The following is a 23,732-nucleotide window of genomic DNA, read 5'->3' as shown; positions in this document are numbered from 1 at the left end:
AGGGCCGTCCAGTTAATTCTGAGACCCAAATCTGTGTCGATAGACTACAACACCGAACCCACCTCCTGACGAATGAATCAACCAGGGATTTCTTCCCTGTGTGTGGAACCTTAAGGAAAGTGCCATAAACTTAACAGGAGATGAGGACACTGGATCGATTGCTTCTTACAACCCACGGCTTCTCTCTCGTAGACATAAACATTTGCCACGTTGTGTGGAAAGCAGAAGGAAAGTGGCTGAGACTTTGCTTCGAGAGAGGATCTTACCAAATCGATCCTTCGAGGCATGTCTTCTATCGTGTAGTGGGAAGCATTCAGATAAGTGCGTTTCTCAGCCTAAAGAAATGATTGTACACTTAACATTTGGAAAGAATTCTGTGGAAACCATCTGAAACTCACATTTTGTCTCATGAACCTGGAAGCATTGGCTCAAGGGTGAGGGAACATGTGACTCAGTGCGGTTTCCTAAACCCTGAGCACCGAGCCTCTGGTTAGAGAATGCCACTTCAAGCATCCTGATGCATGGAGAGAGAAGTTTTGTCAACCATCTGTATTGAACGGTAAGAGAAGTGCCCTGCCGAGAACACTAAGAGAGAGCGCCATCTAGAGACAACCTTCCAACTTCCATCTACCTTCATGAAGATGGATGTATTTTCCAAAAGTTTGTATTAAAACACAAGGCACGTGCTGTATGCTCACATAAGAACACCCTTTGTAGAAGATCTTCCAACTCACATCTTCTGTCATGAAGATGGAAGTACTTGCAGAAGTGTGAGTGAACGCATCAGGAGAGGTTCTAGCTAAGTAGCATTGAGAACCAAGTCTGTGTTGTAGGAAGGCAACAACGATCTAACGTCGTTACCCATGAATACGCACGCATTTCCCAAAACGTGTGTTGAAACTTCAGGAAAATGCCATAGACGTAACCCTCAGTAAGGAGAGGGAATGCAAAGTGTCTTCTACCTCCCGTCTGTCATGATGATGGAAGCTTGTTTCAGAGTGTGAATTTAAGGGTAAGGAAAGGGCCAGTAACCGATCTTTGAGAAAGATCACTGTATCGAAGCCATCTTCCATCTCACATCTTCGGATGTGAAGATGAAAACTTTTGCACAGGGGTGTAAGGAAATATAAGGAAAGTGCCACAGACTGAAATCTATGAAAGAACGCCGTACACAAAGCATCTTGCATCCCACAATCTTCAGTCATGAGACCGGAAGCATGTGCAAAAGTGTACAAAAACATCAACATAAAGCACTTTGCTTAACGTGGTAGAAGAACACTGTGCAGCCACCATGTCTCAACTCATCACTCCTGTCGTGAAGATGGAGCTTTGTAAGGAAAGGGTAGTTAAGCAATCTTTGAGAAAGAATACTGTGTCGAAGCCCTCTTCCCTCTCACGTCTTCAGACGTGAATATGTAACCGTTTGCACAGGGGTGTAAGGAAATATAAGGAAAGTGCCACAGACTGAAATCTATGAAAGAACGCCGTACACAAAGCATCTTGCATCCCACAATCTTCAGTCATGAGACCGGAAGCATGTGCAAAAGTGTACAAAAACATCAACATAAAGCACTTTGCTTAACGTGGTAGAAGAACACTGTGCAGCCACCATGTCTCAACTCATCACTCCTGTCGTGAAGATGGAGCTTTGTAAGGAAAGGGTAGTTAAGCAATCTTTGAGAAAGAATACTGTGTCGAAGCCATCTTCCCTCTCACGTCTTCAGACGTGAATATGTAACCGTTTGCACAGGGGTGTAAGGAAATATAAGGAAAGTGCCACAGACTGAAATCTATGAAAGAACGCCGTACACAAAGCATCTTGCATCCCACAATCTTCAGTCATGAGAACGGAAGCATGGGTCAAAGTGTGGAGGAAAACATCAACATAAAGCAGTTTGCTTAACTCTGTAGAAGGGCACTCTGCAGCCACCACGTCTCAACTCACCACTCCTGTGGTGAAGATGGAAGCCTTGGCAAGAGTGTGCACGAGCACGTAAAGAAAGGGCCGTCCAGTTAATTCTGAGACCCAAATCTGTGTCGATAGACTACAACACCGAACCCACCTCCTGACGAATGAATCAACCAGGGATTTCTTCCCTGTGTGTGGAACCCTAAGGAAAGTGCCATAAACTTAACAGGAGATGAGGACACTGGATCGATTGCTTCTTACAACCCACGGCTTCTCTCTCGTAGACATAAACATTTGCCACGTTGTGTGGAAAGCAGAAGGAAAGTGGCTGAGACTTTGCTTCGAGAGAGGATCTTACCAAATCGATCCTTCGAGGCATGTCTTCTATCGTGTAGTGGGAAGCATTCAGATAAGTGCGTTTCTCAGCATAAAGAAATGATTGTACACTTAACATTTGGAAAGAATTCTGTGGAAACCATCTGAAACTCACATTTTGTCTCATGAACCTGGAAGCATTGGCTCAAGGGTGAGGGAACATGTGACTCAGTGCGGTTTCCTAAACCCTGAGCACCGAGCCTCTGGTTAGAGAATGCCACTTCAAGCATCCTGATGCATGGAGAGAGAAGTTTTGTCAACCATCTGTATTGAACGGTAAGAGAAGTGCCCTGCCGAGAACACTAAGAGAGAGCGCCATCTAGAGACAACCTTCCAACTTCCATCTACCTTCATGAAGATGGATGTATTTTCCAAAAGTTTGTATTAAAACACAAGGCACGTGCTGTATGCTCACATAAGAACACCCTTTGTAGAAGATCTTCCAACTCACATCTTCTGTCATGAAGATGGAAGTACTTGCAGAAGTGTGAGTGAACGCATCAGGAGAGGTTCTAGCTAAGTAGCATTGAGAACCAAGTCTGTGTTGTAGGAAGGCAACAACGATCTAACGTCGTTACCCATGAATACGCACGCATTTCCCAAAACGTGTGTTGAAACTTCAGGAAAATGCCATAGACGTAACCCTCAGTAAGGAGAGGGAATGCAAAGTGTCTTCTACCTCCCGTCTGTCATGATGATGGAAGCTTGTTTCAGAGTGTGAATTTAAGGGTAAGGAAAGGGCCAGTAACCGATCTTTGAGAAAGATCACTGTATCGAAGCCATCTTCCATCTCACATCTTCGGATGTGAAGATGAAAACTTTTGCACAGGGGTGTAAGGAAATATAAGGAAAGTGCCACAGACTGAAATCTATGAAAGAACGCCGTACACAAAGCATCTTGCATCCCACAATCTTCAGTCATGAGACCGGAAGCATGTGCAAAAGTGTACAAAAACATCAACATAAAGCACTTTGCTTAACGTGGTAGAAGAACACTGTGCAGCCACCATGTCTCAACTCATCACTCCTGTCGTGAAGATGGAGCTTTGTAAGGAAAGGGTAGTTAAGCAATCTTTGAGAAAGAATACTGTGTCGAAGCCCTCTTCCCTCTCACGTCTTCAGACGTGAATATGTAACCGTTTGCACAGGGGTGTAAGGAAATATAAGGAAAGTGCCACAGACTGAAATCTATGAAAGAACGCCGTACACAAAGCATCTTGCATCCCACAATCTTCAGTCATGAGACCGGAAGCATGTGCAAAAGTGTACAAAAACATCAACATAAAGCACTTTGCTTAACGTGGTAGAAGAACACTGTGCAGCCACCATGTCTCAACTCATCACTCCTGTCGTGAAGATGGAGCTTTGTAAGGAAAGGGTAGTTAAGCAATCTTTGAGAAAGAATACTGTGTCGAAGCCCTCTTCCCTCTCACGTCTTCAGACGTGAATATGTAACCGTTTGCACAGGGGTGTAAGGAAATATAAGGAAAGTGCCACAGACTGAAATCTATGAAAGAACGCCGTACACAAAGCATCTTGCATCCCACAATCTTCAGTCATGAGAACGGAAGCATGGGTCAAAGTGTGGAGGAAAACATCAACATAAAGCAGTTTGCTTCCACGTCTCAACTCACCACTCCTGTGGTGAAGATGGAAGCCTTGGCAAGAGTGTGCACGAGCACGTAAAGAAAGGGCCGTCCAGTTAATTCTGAGACCCAAATCTGTGTCGATAGACTACAACACCGAACCCACCTCCTGACGAATGAATCAACCAGGGATTTCTTCCCTGTGTGTGGAACCTTAAGGAAAGTGCCATAAACTTAGTTGTTGAGAACACTGGATCGATAACATCTTACAACCCAGAGCTTCTGCCACGTAGACATAAATATTTGCCACGTTCGGTGGAAAGCAGAAGGAAAGTGGCTGAAACTTTGCTTCGAGAGAGGATCTTATCAAATCGATCCTTCGAGGCATGTCTTCTATCGTGTAGTGGGAAGCATTCAGATAAGTGCGTTTCTCAGCCTAAAGAAATGATTGTACACTTAACATTTGGAAAGAATTCTGTGGAAACCATCTGAAACTCACATTTTGTCTCATGAACCTGGAAGCATTGGCTCAAGGGTGAGGGAACATGTGACTCAGTGCGGTTTCCTAAACCCTGAGCACCGAGCCTCTGGTTAGAGAATGCCACTTCAAGCATCCTGATGCATGGAGAGAGAAGTTTTGTCAACCATCTGTATTGAACGGTAAGAGAAGTGCCCTGCCGAGAACACTAAGAGAGAGCGCCATCTAGAGACAACCTTCCAACTTCCATCTACCTTCATGAAGATGGATGTATTTTCCAAAAGTTTGTATTAAAACACAAGGCACGTGCTGTATGCTCACATAAGAACACCCTTTGTAGAAGATCTTCCAACTCACATCTTCTGTCATGAAGATGGAAGTACTTGCAGAAGTGTGAGTGAACGCATCAGGAGAGGTTCTAGCTAAGTAGCATTGAGAACCAAGTCTGTGTTGTAGGAAGGCAACAACGATCTAACGTCGTTACCCATGAATACGCACGCATTTCCCAAAACGTGTGTTGAAACTTCAGGAAAATGCCATAGACGTAACCCTCAGTAAGGAGAGGGAATGCAAAGTGTCTTCTACCTCCCGTCTGTCATGATGATGGAAGCTTGTTTCAGAGTGTGAATTTAAGGGTAAGGAAAGGGCCAGTAACCGATCTTTGAGAAAGATCACTGTATCGAAGCCATCTTCCATCTCACATCTTCGGATGTGAAGATGAAAACTTTTGCACAGGGGTGTAAGGAAATATAAGGAAAGTGCCACAGACTGAAATCTATGAAAGAACGCCGTACAGAGAGCATCTTGCATCCCACAATCTTCAGTCATGAGACCGGAAGCATGTGCAAAAGTGTACAAAAACATCAACATAAAGCACTTTGCTTAACGTGGTAGAAGAACACTGTGCAGCCACCATGTCTCAACTCATCACTCCTGTCGTGAAGATGGAGCTTTGTAAGGAAAGGGTAGTTAAGCAATCTTTGAGAAAGAATACTGTGTCGAAGCCCTCTTCCCTCTCACGTCTTCAGACGTGAATATGTAACCGTTTGCACAGGGGTGTAAGGAAATATAAGGAAAGTGCCACAGACTGAAATCTATGAAAGAACGCCGTACACAAAGCATCTTGCATCCCACAATCTTCAGTCATGAGAACGGAAGCATGGGTCAAAGTGTGGAGGAAAACATCAACATAAAGCAGTTTGCTTAACTCTGTAGAAGGGCACTCTGCAGCCACCACGTCTCAACTCACCACTCCTGTGGTGAAGATGGAAGCCTTGGCAAGAGTGTGCACGAGCACGTAAAGAAAGGGCCGTCCAGTTAATTCTGAGACCCAAATCTGTGTCGATAGACTACAACACCGAACCCACCTCCTGACGAATGAATCAACCAGGGATTTCTTCCCTGTGTGTGGAACCTTAAGGAAAGTGCCATAAACTTAACAGGAGATGAGGACACTGGATCGATTGCTTCTTACAACCCACGGCTTCTCTCTCGTAGACATAAACATTTGCCACGTTGTGTGGAAAGCAGAAGGAAAGTGGCTGAGACTTTGCTTCGAGAGAGGATCTTACCAAATCGATCCTTCGAGGCATGTCTTCTATCGTGTAGTGGGAAGCATTCAGATAAGTGCGTTTCTCAGCCTAAAGAAATGATTGTACACTTAACATTTGGAAAGAATTCTGTGGAAACCATCTGAAACTCACATTTTGTCTCATGAACCTGGAAGCATTGGCTCAAGGGTGAGGGAACATGTGACTCAGTGCGGTTTCCTAAACCCTGAGCACCGAGCCTCTGGTTAGAGAATGCCACTTCAAGCATCCTGATGCATGGAGAGAGAAGTTTTGTCAACCATCTGTATTGAACGGTAAGAGAAGTGCCCTGCCGAGAACACTAAGAGAGAGCGCCATCTAGAGACAACCTTCCAACTTCCATCTACCTTCATGAAGATGGATGTATTTTCCAAAAGTTTGTATTAAAACACAAGGCACGTGCTGTATGCTCACATAAGAACACCCTTTGTAGAAGATCTTCCAACTCACATCTTCTGTCATGAAGATGGAAGTACTTGCAGAAGTGTGAGTGAACGCATCAGGAGAGGTTCTAGCTAAGTAGCATTGAGAACCAAGTCTGTGTTGTAGGAAGGCAACAACGATCTAACGTCGTTACCCATGAATACGCACGCATTTCCCAAAACGTGTGTTGAAACTTCAGGAAAATGCCATAGACGTAACCCTCAGTAAGGAGAGGGAATGCAAAGTGTCTTCTACCTCCCGTCTGTCATGATGATGGAAGCTTGTTTCAGAGTGTGAATTTAAGGGTAAGGAAAGGGCCAGTAACCGATCTTTGAGAAAGATCACTGTATCGAAGCCATCTTCCATCTCACATCTTCGGATGTGAAGATGAAAACTTTTGCACAGGGGTGTAAGGAAATATAAGGAAAGTGCCACAGACTGAAATCTATGAAAGAACGCCATACAGAAAGCATCTTGCATCCCACAATCTTCAGTCATGAGACCGGAAGCATGTGCAAAAGTGTACAAAAACATCAACATAAAGCACTTTGCTTAACGTGGTAGAAGAACACTGTGCAGCCACCATGTCTCAACTCATCACTCCTGTCGTGAAGATGGAGCTTTGTAAGGAAAGGGTAGTTAAGCAATCTTTGAGAAAGAATACTGTGTCGAAGCCATCTTCCCTCTCACGTCTTCAGACGTGAATAAGTAACCGTTTGCACAGGGGTGTAAGGAAATATAAGGAAAGTGCCACAGACTGAAATCTATGAAAGAACGCCGTACACAAAGCATCTTGCATCCCACAATCTTCAGTCATGAGAACGGAAGCATGGGTCAAAGTGTGGAGGAAAACATCAACATAAAGCAGTTTGCTTAACTCTGTAGAAGGGCACTCTGCAGCCACCACGTCTCAACTCACCACTCCTGTGGTGAAGATGGAAGCCTTGGCAAGAGTGTGCACGAGCACGTAAAGAAAGGGCCGTCCAGTTAATTCTGAGACCCAAATCTGTGTCGATAGACTACAACACCGAACCCACCTCCTGACGAATGAATCAACCAGGGATTTCTTCCCTGTGTGTGGAACCTTAAGGAAAGTGCCATAAACTTAACAGGAGATGAGGACACTGGATCGATTGCTTCTTACAACCCACGGCTTCTCTCTCGTAGACATAAACATTTGCCACGTTGTGTGGAAAGCAGAAGGAAAGTGGCTGAAACTTTGCTTCGAGAGAGGATCTTACCAAATCGATCCTTCGAGGCATGTCTTCTATCGTGTAGTGGGAAGCATTCAGATAAGTGCGTTTCTCAGCCTAAAGAAATGATTGTACACTTAACATTTGGAAAGAATTCTGTGGAAACCATCTGAAACTCACATTTTGTCTCATGAACCTGGAAGCATTGGCTCAAGGGTGAGGGAACATGTGACTCAGTGCGGTTTCCTAAACCCTGAGCACCGAGCCTCTGGTTAGAGAATGCCACTTCAAGCATCCTGATGCATGGAGAGAGAAGTTTTGTCAACCATCTGTATTGAACGGTAAGAGAAGTGCCCTGCCGAGAACACTAAGAGAGAGCGCCATCTAGAGACAACCTTCCAACTTCCATCTACCTTCATGAAGATGGATGTATTTTCCAAAAGTTTGTATGAAAACACAAGGCACGTGCTGTATGCTCACATAAGAACACCCTTTGTAGAAGATCTTCCAACTCACATCTTCTGTCATGAAGATGGAAGTACTTGCAGAAGTGTGAGTGAACGCATCAGGAGAGGTTCTAGCTAAGTAGCATTGAGAACCAAGTCTGTGTTGTAGGAAGGCAACAACGATCTAACGTCATTACCCATGAATACGCACGCATTTCCCAAAACGTGTGTTGAAACTTCAGGAAAATGCCATAGACGTAACCCTCAGTAAGGAGAGGGAATGCAAAGTGTCTTCTACCTCCCGTCTGTCATGATGATGGAAGCTTGTTTCAGAGTGTGAATTTAAGGGTAAGGAAAGGGCCAGTAACCGATCTTTGAGAAAGATCACTGTATCGAAGCCATCTTCCATCTCACATTTTCGGATGTGAAGATGAAAACTTTTGCACAGGGGTGTAAGGAAATATAAGGAAAGTGCCACAGACTGAAATCTATGAAAGAACGCCGTACAGAGAGCATCTTGCATCCCACAATCTTCAGTCATGAGACCGGAAGCATGTGCAAAAGTGTACAAAAACATCAACATAAAGCACTTTGCTTAACGTGGTAGAAGAACACTGTGCAGCCACCATGTCTCAACTCATCACTCCTGTCGTGAAGATGGAGCTTTGTAAGGAAAGGGTAGTTAAGCAATCTTTGAGAAAGAATACTGTGTCGAAGCCCTCTTCCCTCTCACGTCTTCAGACGTGAATATGTAACCGTTTGCACAGGGGTGTAAGGAAATATAAGGAAAGTGCCACAGACTGAAATCTATGAAAGAACGCCGTACACAAAGCACCTTGCATCCCACAATCTTCAGTCATGAGAACGGAAGCATGGGTCAAAGTGTGGAGGAAAACATCAACATAAAGCAGTTTGCTTAACTCTGTAGAAGGGCACTCTGCAGCCACCACGTCTCAACTCACCACTCCTGTGGTGAAGATGGAAGCCTTGGCAAGAGTGTGCACGAGCACGTAAAGAAAGGGCCGTCCAGTTAATTCTGAGACCCAAATCTGTGTCGATAGACTACAACACCGAACCCACCTCCTGACGAATGAATCAACCAGGGATTTCTTCCCTGTGTGTGGAACCCTAAGGAAAGTGCCATAAACTTAACAGGAGATGAGGACACTGGATCGATTGCTTCTTACAACCCACGGCTTCTCTCTCGTAGACATAAACATTTGCTACGTTGTGTGGAAAGCAGAAGGAAAGTGGCTGAGACTTTGCTTCGAGAGAGGATCTTACCAAATCGATCCTTCGAGGCATGTCTTCTATCGTGTAGTGGGAAGCATTCAGATAAGTGCGTTTCTCAGCCTAAAGAAATGATTGTACACTTAACATTTGGAAAGAATTCTGTGGAAACCATCTGAAACTCACATTTTGTCTCATGAACCTGGAAGCATTGGCTCAAGGGTGAGGGAACATGTGACTCAGTGCGGTTTCCTAAACCCTGAGCACCGAGCCTCTGGTTAGAGAATGCCACTTCAAGCATCCTGATGCATGGAGAGAGAAGTTTTGTCAACCATCTGTATTGAACGGTAAGAGAAGTGCCCTGCCGAGAACACTAAGAGAGAGCGCCATCTAGAGACAACCTTCCAACTTCCATCTACCTTCATGAAGATGGATGTATTTTCCAAAAGTTTGTATTAAAACACAAGGCACGTGCTGTATGCTCACATAAGAACACCCTTTGTAGAAGATCTTCCAACTCACATCTTCTGTCATGAAGATGGAAGTACTTGCAGAAGTGTGAGTGAACGCATCAGGAGAGGTTCTAGCTAAGTAGCATTGAGAACCAAGTCTGTGTTGTAGGAAGGCAACAACGATCTAACGTCGTTACCCATGAATACGCACGCATTTCCCAAAACGTGTGTTGAAACTTCAGGAAAATGCCATAGACGTAACCCTCAGTAAGGAGAGGGAATGCAAAGTGTCTTCTACCTCCCGTCTGTCATGATGATGGAAGCTTGTTTCAGAGTGTGAATTTAAGGGTAAGGAAAGGGCCAGTAACCGATCTTTGAGAAAGATCACTGTATCGAAGCCATCTTCCATCTCACATCTTCGGATGTGAAGATGAAAACTTTTGCACAGGGGTGTAAGGAAATATAAGGAAAGTGCCACAGACTGAAATCTATGAAAGAACGCCGTACACAAAGCATCTTGCATCCCACAATCTTCAGTCATGAGACCGGAAGCATGTGCAAAAGTGTACAAAAACATCAACATAAAGCACTTTGCTTAACGTGGTAGAAGAACACTGTGCAGCCACCATGTCTCAACTCATCACTCCTGTCGTGAAGATGGAGCTTTGTAAGGAAAGGGTAGTTAAGCAATCTTTGAGAAAGAATACTGTGTCGAAGCCCTCTTCCCTCTCACGTCTTCAGACGTGAATATGTAACCGTTTGCACAGGGGTGTAAGGAAATATAAGGAAAGTGCCACAGACTGAAATCTATGAAAGAACGCCGTACACAAAGCATCTTGCATCCCACAATCTTCAGTCATGAGACCGGAAGCATGTGCAAAAGTGTACAAAAACATCAACATAAAGCACTTTGCTTAACGTGGTAGAAGAACACTGTGCAGCCACCATGTCTCAACTCATCACTCCTGTCGTGAAGATGGAGCTTTGTAAGGAAAGGGTAGTTAAGCAATCTTTGAGAAAGAATACTGTGTCGAAGCCATCTTCCCTCTCACGTCTTCAGACGTGAATATGTAACCGTTTGCACAGGGGTGTAAGGAAATATAAGGAAAGTGCCACAGACTGAAATCTATGAAAGAACGCCGTACACAAAGCATCTTGCATCCCACAATCTTCAGTCATGAGAACGGAAGCATGGGTCAAAGTGTGGAGGAAAACATCAACATAAAGCAGTTTGCTTAACTCTGTAGAAGGGCACTCTGCAGCCACCACGTCTCAACTCACCACTCCTGTGGTGAAGATGGAAGCCTTGGCAAGAGTGTGCACGAGCACGTAAAGAAAGGGCCGTCCAGTTAATTCTGAGACCCAAATCTGTGTCGATAGACTACAACACCGAACCCACCTCCTGACGAATGAATCAACCAGGGATTTCTTCCCTGTGTGTGGAACCCTAAGGAAAGTGCCATAAACTTAACAGGAGATGAGGACACTGGATCGATTGCTTCTTACAACCCACGGCTTCTCTCTCGTAGACATAAACATTTGCCACGTTGTGTGGAAAGCAGAAGGAAAGTGGCTGAGACTTTGCTTCGAGAGAGGATCTTACCAAATCGATCCTTCGAGGCATGTCTTCTATCGTGTAGTGGGAAGCATTCAGATAAGTGCGTTTCTCAGCCTAAAGAAATGATTGTACACTTAACATTTGGAAAGAATTCTGTGGAAACCATCTGAAACTCACATTTTGTCTCATGAACCTGGAAGCATTGGCTCAAGGGTGAGGGAACATGTGACTCAGTGCGGTTTCCTAAACCCTGAGCACCGAGCCTCTGGTTAGAGAATGCCACTTCAAGCATCCTGATGCATGGAGAGAGAAGTTTTGTCAACCATCTGTATTGAACGGTAAGAGAAGTGCCCTGCCGAGAACACTAAGAGAGAGCGCCATCTAGAGACAACCTTCCAACTTCCATCTACCTTCATGAAGATGGATGTATTTTCCAAAAGTTTGTATTAAAACACAAGGCACGTGCTGTATGCTCACATAAGAACACCCTTTGTAGAAGATCTTCCAACTCACATCTTCTGTCATGAAGATGGAAGTACTTGCAGAAGTGTGAGTGAACGCATCAGGAGAGGTTCTAGCTAAGTAGCATTGAGAACCAAGTCTGTGTTGTAGGAAGGCAACAACGATCTAACGTCGTTACCCATGAATACGCACGCATTTCCCAAAACGTGTGTTGAAACTTCAGGAAAATGCCATAGACGTAACCCTCAGTAAGGAGAGGGAATGCAAAGTGTCTTCTACCTCCCGTCTGTCATGATGATGGAAGCTTGTTTCAGAGTGTGAATTTAAGGGTAAGGAAAGGGCCAGTAACCGATCTTTGAGAAAGATCACTGTATCGAAGCCATCTTCCATCTCACATCTTCGGATGTGAAGATGAAAACTTTTGCACAGGGGTGTAAGGAAATATAAGGAAAGTGCCACAGACTGAAATCTATGAAAGAACGCCATACAGAAAGCATCTTGCATCCCACAATCTTCAGTCATGAGACCGGAAGCATGTGCAAAAGTGTACAAAAACATCAACATAAAGCACTTTGCTTAACGTGGTAGAAGAACACTGTGCAGCCACCATGTCTCAACTCATCACTCCTGTCGTGAAGATGGAGCTTTGTAAGGAAAGGGTAGTTAAGCAATCTTTGAGAAAGAATACTGTGTCGAAGCCATCTTCCCTCTCACGTCTTCAGACGTGAATAAGTAACCGTTTGCACAGGGGTGTAAGGAAATATAAGGAAAGTGCCACAGACTGAAATCTATGAAAGAACGCCGTACACAAAGCATCTTGCATCCCACAATCTTCAGTCATGAGAACGGAAGCATGGGTCAAAGTGTGGAGGAAAACATCAACATAAAGCAGTTTGCTTAACTCTGTAGAAGGGCACTCTGCAGCCACCACGTCTCAACTCACCACTCCTGTGGTGAAGATGGAAGCCTTGGCAAGAGTGTGCACGAGCACGTAAAGAAAGGGCCGTCCAGTTAATTCTGAGACCCAAATCTGTGTCGATAGACTACAACACCGAACCCACCTCCTGACGAATGAATCAACCAGGGATTTCTTCCCTGTGTGTGGAACCTTAAGGAAAGTGCCATAAACTTAGGTGTTGAGAACACTGGATCGATAGCATCTTACAACCCAGAGCTTCTGCCACGTAGACATAAATATTTGCCACGTTGGGTGGAAAGCAGAAGGAAAGTGGCTGAAACTTTGCTTCGAGAGAGGATCTTACCAAATCGATCCTTCGAGGCATGTCTTCTATCGTGTAGTGGGAAGCATTCAGATAAGTGCGTTTCTCAGCCTAAAGAAATGATTGTACACTTAACATTTGGAAAGAATTCTGTGGAAACCATCTGAAACTCACATTTTGTCTCATGAACCTGGAAGCATTGGCTCAAGGGTGAGGGAACATGTGACTCAGTGCGGTTTCCTAAACCCTGAGCACCGAGCCTCTGGTTAGAGAATGCCACTTCAAGCATCCTGATGCATGGAGAGAGAAGTTTTGTCAACCATCTGTATTGAACGGTAAGAGAAGTGCCCTGCCGAGAACACTAAGAGAGAGCGCCATCTAGAGACAACCTTCCAACTTCCATCTACCTTCATGAAGATGGATGTATTTTCCAAAAGTTTGTATGAAAACACAAGGCACGTGCTGTATGCTCACATAAGAACACCCTTTGTAGAAGATCTTCCAACTCACATCTTCTGTCATGAAGATGGAAGTACTTGCAGAAGTGTGAGTGAACGCATCAGGAGAGGTTCTAGCTAAGTAGCATTGAGAACCAAGTCTGTGTTGTAGGAAGGCAACAACGATCTAACGTCGTTACCCATGAATACGCACGCATTTCCCAAAACGTGTGTTGAAACTTCAGGAAAATGCCATAGACGTAACCTTCAGTAAGGAGAGGGAATGCAAAGTGTCTTCTACCTCCCGTCTGTCATGATGATGGAAGCTTGTTTCAGAGTGTGAATTTAAGGGTAAGGAAAGGGCCAGTAACCGATCTTTGAGAAAGATCACTGTATCGAAGCCATCTTCCATCTCACATCTTCGGATGTGAAGATGAAAACTTTTGCACAGGGGTGTAAGGAAATATAAGGAAAGTGCCACAGACTGAAATCTATGAAAGAACGCCGTACAGAAAGCATCTTGCATCCCACAATCTTCAGTCATGAGACCGGAAGCATGTGCAAAAGTGTACAAAAACATCAACATAAAGCACTTTGCTTAACGTGGTAGAAGAACACTGTGCAGCCACCATGTCTCAACTCATCACTCCTGTCGTGAAGATGGAGCTTTGTAAGGAAAGGGTAGTTAAGCAATCTTTGAGAAAGAATACTGTGTCGAAGCCCTCTTCCCTCTCACGTCTTCATCGTGAATATGTAACCGTTTGCACAGGGGTGTAAGGAAATATAAGGAAAGTGCCACAGACTGAAATCTATGAAAGAACGCCATACACAAAGCATCTTGCATCCCACAATCTTCAGTCATGAGACCGGAAGCATGTGCAAAAGTGTACAAAAACATCAACATAAAGCACTTTGCTTAACGTGGTAGAAGAACACTGTGCAGCCACCATATCTCAACTCATCACTCCTGTCGTGAAGATGGAGCTTTGTAAGGAAAGGGTAGTTAAGCAATCTTTGAGAAAGAATACTGTGTCGAAGCCCTCTTCCCTCTCACGTCTTCAGACGTGAATATGTAACCGTTTGCACAGGGGTGTAAGGAAATATAAGGAAAGTGCCGCAGACTGAAATCTATGAAAGAACGCCGTACACAAAGCATCTTGCATCCCACAATCTTCAGTCATGAGAACGGAAGCATGGGTCAAAGTGTGGAGGAAAACATCAACATAAAGCAGTTTGCTTCCACGTCTCAACTCACCACTCCTGTGGTGAAGATGGAAGCCTTGGCAAGAGTGTGCACGAGCACGTAAAGAAAGGGCCGTCCAGTTAATTCTGAGACCCAAATCTGTGTCGATAGACTACAACACCGAACCCACCTCCTGACGAATGAATCAACCAGGGATTTCTTCCCTGTGTGTGGAACCTTAAGGAAAGTGCCATAAACTTAGGTGTTGAGAACACTGGATCGATAACATCTTACAACCCAGAGCTTCTGCCACGTAGACATAAATATTTGCCACGTTCGGTGGAAAGCAGAAGGAAAGTGGCTGAAACTTTGCTTCGAGAGAGGATCTTATCAAATCGATCCTTCGAGGCATGTCTTCTATCGTGTAGTGGGAAGCATTCAGATAAGTGCGTTTCTCAGCCTAAAGAAATGATTGTACACTTAACATTTGGAAAGAATTCTGTGGAAACCATCCGAAACTCACATTTTGTCTCATGAACCTGGAAGCATTGGCTCAAGGGTGAGGGAACATGTGACTCAGTGCGGTTTCCTAAACCCTGAGCACCGAGCCTCTGGTTAGAGAATGCCACTTCAAGCATCCTGATGCATGGAGAGAGAAGTTTTGTCAACCATCTGTATTGAACGGTAAGAGAAGTGCCCTGCCGAGAACACTAAGAGAGAGCGCCATCTAGAGACAACCTTCCAACTTCCATCTACCTTCATGAAGATGGATGTATTTTCCAAAAGTTTGTATTAAAACACAAGGCACGTGCTGTATGCTCACATAAGAACACCCTTTGTAGAAGATCTTCCAACTCACATCTTCTGTCATGAAGATGGAAGTGTTTGCAGAAGTGTGAGTGAACGCATCAGGAGAGGTTCTAGCTAAGTAGCATTGAGAACCAAGTCTGTGTTGTAGGAAGGCAACAACGATCTAACGTCGTTACCCATGAATACGCACGCATTTCCCAAAACGTGTGTTGAAACTTCAGGAAAATGCCATAGACGTAACCCTCAGTAAGGAGAGGGAATGCAAAGTGTCTTCTACCTCCCGTCTGTCATGATGATGGAAGCTTGTTTCAGAGTGTGAATTTAAGGGTAAGGAAAGGGCCAGTAACCGATCTTTGAGAAAGATCACTGTATCGAAGCCATCTTCCATCTCACATCTTCGGATGTGAAGTTGAAAACTTTTGCACAGGGGTGTAAGGAAATATAAGGAAAGTGCCACAGACTGAAATCTATGAAAGAACGCCGTACAGAAAGCATCTTGCATCCCACAATCTTCAGTCATGAGACCGGAAGCATGTGCAAAAGTGTACAAAAACATCAACATAAAGCACTTTGCTTAACGTGGTAGAAGAACACTGTGCAGCCACCATGTCTCAACTCATCACTCCTGTCGTGAAGATGGAGCTTTGTAAGGAAAGGGTAGTTAAGCAATCTTTGAGAAAGAATACTGTGTCGAAGCCCTCTTCCCTCTCACATCTTCAGACGTGAATATGTAACCGTTTGCACAGGGGTGTAAGGAAATATAAGGAAAGTGCCACAGACTGAAATCTATGAAAGAACGCCGTACACAAAGCATCTTGCATCCCACAATCTTCAGTCATGAGAACGGAAGCATGGGTCAAAGTGTGGAGGAAAACATCAACATAAAGCAGTTTGCTTAACTCTGTAGAAGGGCACTCTGCAGCCACCACGTCTCAACTCACCACTCCTGTGGTGAAGATGGAAGCCTTGGCAAGAGTGTGCACGAGCACGTAAAGAAAGGGCCGTCCAGTTAATTCTGAGACCCAAATCTGTGTCGATAGACTACAACACCGAACCCACCTCCTGACGAATGAATCAACCAGGGATTTCTTCCCTGTGTGTGGAACCTTAAGGAAAGTGCCATAAACTTAACAGGAGATGAGGACACTGGATCGATTGCTTCTTACAACCCACGGCTTCTCTCTCGTAGACATAAACATTTGCCACGTTGTGTGGAAAGCAGAAGGAAAGTGGCTGAGACTTTGCTTCGAGAGAGGATCTTACCAAATCGATCCTTCGAGGCATGTCTTCTATCGTGTAGTGGGAAGCATTCAGATAAGTGCGTTTCTCAGCATAAAGAAATGATTGTACACTTAACATTTGGAAAGAATTCTGTGGAAACCATCTGAAACTCACATTTTGTCTCATGAACCTGGAAGCATTGGCTCAAGGGTGAGGGAACATGTGACTCAGTGCGGTTTCCTAAACCCTGAGCACCGAGCCTCTGGTTAGAGAATGCCACTTCAAGCATCCTGATGCATGGAGAGAGAAGTTTTGTCAACCATCTGTATTGAACGGTAAGAGAAGTGCCCTGCCGAGAACACTAAGAGAGAGCGCCATCTAGAGACAACCTTCCAACTTCCATCTACCTTCATGAAGATGGATGTATTTTCCAAAAGTTTGTATTAAAACACAAGGCACGTGCTGTATGCTCACATAAGAACACCCTTTGTAGAAGATCTTCCAACTCACATCTTCTGTCATGAAGATGGAAGTACTTGCAGAAGTGTGAGTGAACGCATCAGGAGAGGTTCTAGCTAAGTAGCATTGAGAACCAAGTCTGTGTTGTAGGAAGGCAACAACGATCTAACGTCGTTACCCATGAATACGCACGCATTTCCCAAAACGTGTGTTGAAACTTCAGGAAAATGCCATAGACGTAACCCTCAGTAAGGAGAGGGAATGCAAAGTGTCTTCTACCTCCCGTCTGTCATGATGATGGAAGCTTGTTTCAGAGTGTGAATTTAAGGGTAAGGAAAGGGCCAGTAACCGATCTTTGAGAAAGATCACTGTATCGAAGCCATCTTCCATCTCACATCTTCGGATGTGAAGTTGAAAACTTTTGCACAGGGGTGTAAGGAAATATAAGGAAAGTGCCACAGACTGAAATCTATGAAAGAACGCCGTACAGAAAGCATCTTGCATCCCACAATCTTCAGTCATGAGACCGGAAGCATGTGCAAAAGTGTACAAAAACATCAACATAAAGCACTTTGCTTAACGTGGTAGAAGAACACTGTGCAGCCACCATGTCTCAACTCATCACTCCTGTCGTGAAGATGGAGCTTTGTAAGGAAAGGGTAGTTAAGCAATCTTTGAGAAAGAATACTGTGTCGAAGCCATCTTCCCTCTCACGTCTTCAGACGTGAATATGTAACCGTTTGCACAGGGGTGTAAGGAAATATAAGGAAAGTGCCACAGACTGAAATCTATGAAAGAACGCCGTACACAAAGCATCTTGCATCCCACAATCTTCAGTCATGAGAACGGAAGCATGGGTCAAAGTGTGGAGGAAAACATCAACATAAAGCAGTTTGCTTAACTCTGTAGAAGGGCACTCTGCAGCCACCACGTCTCAACTCACCACTCCTGTGGTGAAGATGGAAGCCTTGGCAAGAGTGTGCACGAGCACATAAAGAAAGGGCCGTCCAGTTAATTCTGAGACCCAAATCTGTGTCGATAGACTACAACACCGAACCCACCTCCTGACGAATGAATCAACCAGGGATTTCTTCCCTGTGTGTGGAACCTTAAGGAAAGTGCCATAAACTTAGGTGTTGAGAACACTGGATCGATAGCATCTTACAACCCAGAGCTTCTGCCACGTAGACATAAATATTTGCCACGTTGGGTGGAAAGCAGAAGGAAAGTGGCTGAAACTTTGCTTCGAGAGAGGATCTTACCAAATCGATCCTTCGAGGCATGTCTTCTATCGTGTAGTGGGAAGCATTCAGATAAGTGCGTTTCTCAGCCTAAAGAAATGATTGTACACTTAACATTTGGAAAGAATTCTGTGGAAACCATCTGAAACTCACATTTTGTCTCATGAACCTGGAAGCATTGGCTCAAGGGTGAGGGAACATGTGACTCAGTGCGGTTTCCTAAACCCTGAGCACCGAGCCTCTGGTTAGAGAATGCCACTTCAAGCATCCTGATGCATGGAGAGAGAAGTTTTGTCAACCATCTGTATTGAACGGTAAGAGAAGTGCCCTGCCGAGAACACTAAGAGAGAGCGCCATCTAGAGACAACCTTCCAACTTCCATCTACCTTCATGAAGATGGATGTATTTTCCAAAAGTTTGTATGAAAACACAAGGCACGTGCTGTATGCTCACATAAGAACACCCTTTGTAGAAGATCTTCCAACTCACATCTTCTGTCATGAAGATGGAAGTACTTGCAGAAGTGTGAGTGAACGCATCAGGAGAGGTTCTAGCTAAGTAGCATTGAGAACCAAGTCTGTGTTGTAGGAAGGCAACAACGATCTAACGTCGTTACCCATGAATACGCACGCATTTCCCAAAACGTGTGTTGAAACTTCAGGAAAATGCCATAGACGTAACCCTCAGTAAGGAGAGGGAATGCAAAGTGTCTTCTACCTCCCGTCTGTCATGATGATGGAAGCTTGTTTCAGAGTGTGAATTTAAGGGTAAGGAAAGGGCCAGTAACCGATCTTTGAGAAAGATCACTGTATCGAAGCCATCTTCCATCTCACATCTTCGGATGTGAAGTTGAAAACTTTTGCACAGGGGTGTAAGGAAATATAAGGAAAGTGCCACAGACTGAAATCTATGAAAGAACGCCGTACAGAAAGCATCTTGCATCCCACAATCTTCAGTCATGAGACCGGAAGCATGTGCAAAAGTGTACAAAAACATCAACATAAAGCACTTTGCTTAACGTGGTAGAAGAACACTGTGCAGCCACCATGTCTCAACTCATCACTCCTGTCGTGAAGATGGAGCTTTGTAAGGAAAGGGTAGTTAAGCAATCTTTGAGAAAGAATACTGTGTCGAAGCCCTCTTCCCTCTCACATCTTCAGACGTGAATATGTAACCGTTTGCACAGGGGTGTAAGGAAATATAAGGAAAGTGCCACAGACTGAAATCTATGAAAGAACGCCGTACACAAAGCATCTTGCATCCCACAATCTTCAGTCATGAGAACGGAAGCATGGGTCAAAGTGTGGAGGAAAACATCAACATAAAGCAGTTTGCTTAACTCTGTAGAAGGGCACTCTGCAGCCACCACGTCTCAACTCACCACTCCTGTGGTGAAGATGGAAGCCTTGGCAAGAGTGTGCACGAGCACGTAAAGAAAGGGCCGTCCAGTTAATTCTGAGACCCAAATCTGTGTCGATAGACTACAACACCGAACCCACCTCCTGACGAATGAATCAACCAGGGATTTCTTCCCTGTGTGTGGAACCTTAAGGAAAGTGCCATAAACTTAACAGGAGATGAGGACACTGGATCGATTGCTTCTTACAACCCACGGCTTCTCTCTCGTAGACATAAACATTTGCCACGTTGTGTGGAAAGCAGAAGGAAAGTGGCTGAGACTTTGCTTCGAGAGAGGATCTTACCAAATCGATCCTTCGAGGCATGTCTTCTATCGTGTAGTGGGAAGCATTCAGATAAGTGCGTTTCTCAGCATAAAGAAATGATTGTACACTTAACATTTGGAAAGAATTCTGTGGAAACCATCTGAAACTCACATTTTGTCTCATGAACCTGGAAGCATTGGCTCAAGGGTGAGGGAACATGTGACTCAGTGCGGTTTCCTAAACCCTGAGCACCGAGCCTCTGGTTAGAGAATGCCACTTCAAGCATCCTGATGCATGGAGAGAGAAGTTTTGTCAACCATCTGTATTGAACGGTAAGAGAAGTGCCCTGCCGAGAACACTAAGAGAGAGCGCCATCTAGAGACAACCTTCCAACTTCCATCTACCTTCATGAAGATGGATGTATTTTCCAAAAGTTTGTATTAAAACACAAGGCACGTGCTGTATGCTCACATAAGAACACCCTTTGTAGAAGATCTTCCAACTCACATCTTCTGTCATGAAGATGGAAGTACTTGCAGAAGTGTGAGTGAACGCATCAGGAGAGGTTCTAGCTAAGTAGCATTGAGAACCAAGTCTGTGTTGTAGGAAGGCAACAACGATCTAACGTCGTTACCCATGAATACGCACGCATTTCCCAAAACGTGTGTTGAAACTTCAGGAAAATGCCATAGACGTAACCCTCAGTAAGGAGAGGGAATGCAAAGTGTCTTCTACCTCCCGTCTGTCATGATGATGGAAGCTTGTTTCAGAGTGTGAATTTAAGGGTAAGGAAAGGGCCAGTAACCGATCTTTGAGAAAGATCACTGTATCGAAGCCATCTTCCATCTCACATCTTCGGATGTGAAGTTGAAAACTTTTGCACAGGGGTGTAAGGAAATATAAGGAAAGTGCCACAGACTGAAATCTATGAAAGAACGCCGTACAGAAAGCATCTTGCATCCCACAATCTTCAGTCATGAGACCGGAAGCATGTGCAAAAGTGTACAAAAACATCAACATAAAGCACTTTGCTTAACGTGGTAGAAGAACACTGTGCAGCCACCATGTCTCAACTCATCACTCCTGTCGTGAAGATGGAGCTTTGTAAGGAAAGGGTAGTTAAGCAATCTTTGAGAAAGAATACTGTGTCGAAGCCATCTTCCCTCTCACGTCTTCAGACGTGAATATGTAACCGTTTGCACAGGGGTGTAAGGAAATATAAGGAAAGTGCCACAGACTGAAATCTATGAAAGAACGCCGTACACAAAGCATCTTGCATCCCACAATCTTCAGTCATGAGAACGGAAGCATGGGTCAAAGTGTGGAGGAAAACATCAACATAAAGCAGTTTGCTTAACTCTGTAGAAGGGCACTCTGCAGCCACCACGTCTCAACTCACCACTCCTGTGGTGAAGATGGAAGCCTTGGCAAGAGTGTGCACGAGCACATAAAGAAAGGGCCGTCCAGTTAATTCTGAGACCCAAATCTGTGTCGATAGACTACAACACCGAACCCACCTCCTGACGAATGAATCAACCAGGGATTTCTTCCCTGTGTGTGGAACCTTAAGGAAAGTGCCATAAACTTAGGTGTTGAGAACACTGGATCGATAGCATCTTACAACCCAGAGCTTCTGCCACGTAGACATAAATATTTGCCACGTTGGGTGGAAAGCAGAAGGAAAGTGGCTGAAACTTTGCTTCGAGAGAGGATCTTACCAAATCGATCCTTCGAGGCATGTCTTCTATCGTGTAGTGGGAAGCATTCAGATAAGTGCGTTTCTCAGCCTAAAGAAATGATTGTACACTTAACATTTGGAAAGAATTCTGTGGAAACCATCTGAAACTCACATTTTGTCTCATGAACCTGGAAGCATTGGCTCAAGGGTGAGGGAACATGTGACTCAGTGCGGTTTCCTAAACCCTGAGCACCGAGCCTCTGGTTAGAGAATGCCACTTCAAGCATCCTGATGCATGGAGAGAGAAGTTTTGTCAACCATCTGTATTGAACGGTAAGAGAAGTGCCCTGCCGAGAACACTAAGAGAGAGCGCCATCTAGAGACAACCTTCCAACTTCCATCTACCTTCATGAAGATGGATGTATTTTCCAAAAGTTTGTATGAAAACACAAGGCACGTGCTGTATGCTCACATAAGAACACCCTTTGTAGAAGATCTTCCAACTCACATCTTCTGTCATGAAGATGGAAGTACTTGCAGAAGTGTGAGTGAACGCATCAGGAGAGGTTCTAGCTAAGTAGCATTGAGAACCAAGTCTGTGTTGTAGGAAGGCAACAACGATCTAACGTCGTTACCCATGAATACGCACGCATTTCCCAAAACGTGTGTTGAAACTTCAGGAAAATGCCATAGACGTAACCCTCAGTAAGGAGAGGGAATGCAAAGTGTCTTCTACCTCCCGTCTGTCATGATGATGGAAGCTTGTTTCAGAGTGTGAATTTAAGGGTAAGGAAAGGGCCAGTAACCGATCTTTGAGAAAGATCACTGTATCGAAGCCATCTTCCATCTCACATCTTCGGATGTGAAGATGAAAACTTTTGCACAGGGGTGTAAGGAAATATAAGGAAAGTGCCACAGACTGAAATCTATGAAAGAACGCCGTACAGAAAGCATCTTGCATCCCACAATCTTCAGTCATGAGACCGGAAGCATGTGCAAAAGTGTACAAAAACATCAACATAAAGCACTTTGCTTAACGTGGTAGAAGAACACTGTGCAGCCACCATGTCTCAACTCATCACTCCTGTCGTGAAGATGGAGCTTTGTAAGGAAAGGGTAGTTAAGCAATCTTTGAGAAAGAATACTGTGTCGAAGCCATCTTCCCTCTCACGTCTTCAGACGTGAATATGTAACCGTTTGCACAGGGGTGTAAGGAAATATAAGGAAAGTGCCACAGACTGAAATCTATGAAAGAACGCCGTACACAAAGCATCTTGCATCCCACAATCTTCAGTCATGAGAACGGAAGCATGGGTCAAAGTGTGGAGGAAAACATCAACATAAAGCAGTTTGCTTAACTCTGTAGAAGGGCACTCTGCAGCCACCACGTCTCAACTCACCACTCCTGTGGTGAAGATGGAAGCCTTGGCAAGAGTGTGCACGAGCACGTAAAGAAAGGGCCGTCCAGTTAATTCTGAGACCCAAATCTGTGTCGATAGACTACAACACCGAACCCACCTCCTGACGAATGAATCAACCAGGGATTTCTTCCCTGTGTGTGGAACCTTAAGGAAAGTGCCATAAACTTAGGTGTTGAGAACACTGGATCGATAGCATCTTACAACCCAGAGCTTCTGCCACGTAGACATAAACATTTGCCACGTTGGGTGGAAAGCAGAAGGAAAGTGGCTGAAACTTTGCTTCGAGAGAGGATCTTACCAAATCGATCCTTCGAGGCATGTCTTCTATCGTGTAGTGGGAAGCATTCAGATAAGTGCGTTTCTCAGCATAAAGAAATGATTGTACACTTAACATTTGGAAAGAATTCTGTGGAAACCATCTGAAACTCACATTTTGTCTCATGAACCTGGAAGCATTGGCTCAAGGGTGAGGGAACATGTGACTCAGTGCGGTTTCCTAAACCCTGAGCACCGAGCCTCTGGTTAGAGAATGCCACTTCAAGCATCCTGATGCATGGAGAGAGAAGTTTTGTCAACCATCTGTATTGAACGGTAAGAGAAGTGCCCTGCCGAGAACACTAAGAGAGAGCGCCATCTAGAGACAACCTTCCAACTTCCATCTACCTTCATGAAGATGGATGTATTTTCCAAAAGTTTG

Source organism: Ursus americanus, chromosome 16, assembly GCF_024610735.1.
Source record: "Ursus americanus isolate L20-20 chromosome 16, mUrsAme1.1.p, whole genome shotgun sequence".
In the NCBI taxonomy this organism is placed as follows: Eukaryota; Metazoa; Chordata; class Mammalia; order Carnivora; family Ursidae; genus Ursus; species Ursus americanus.
Note: the sequence above shows the minus strand (reverse complement) of the source record.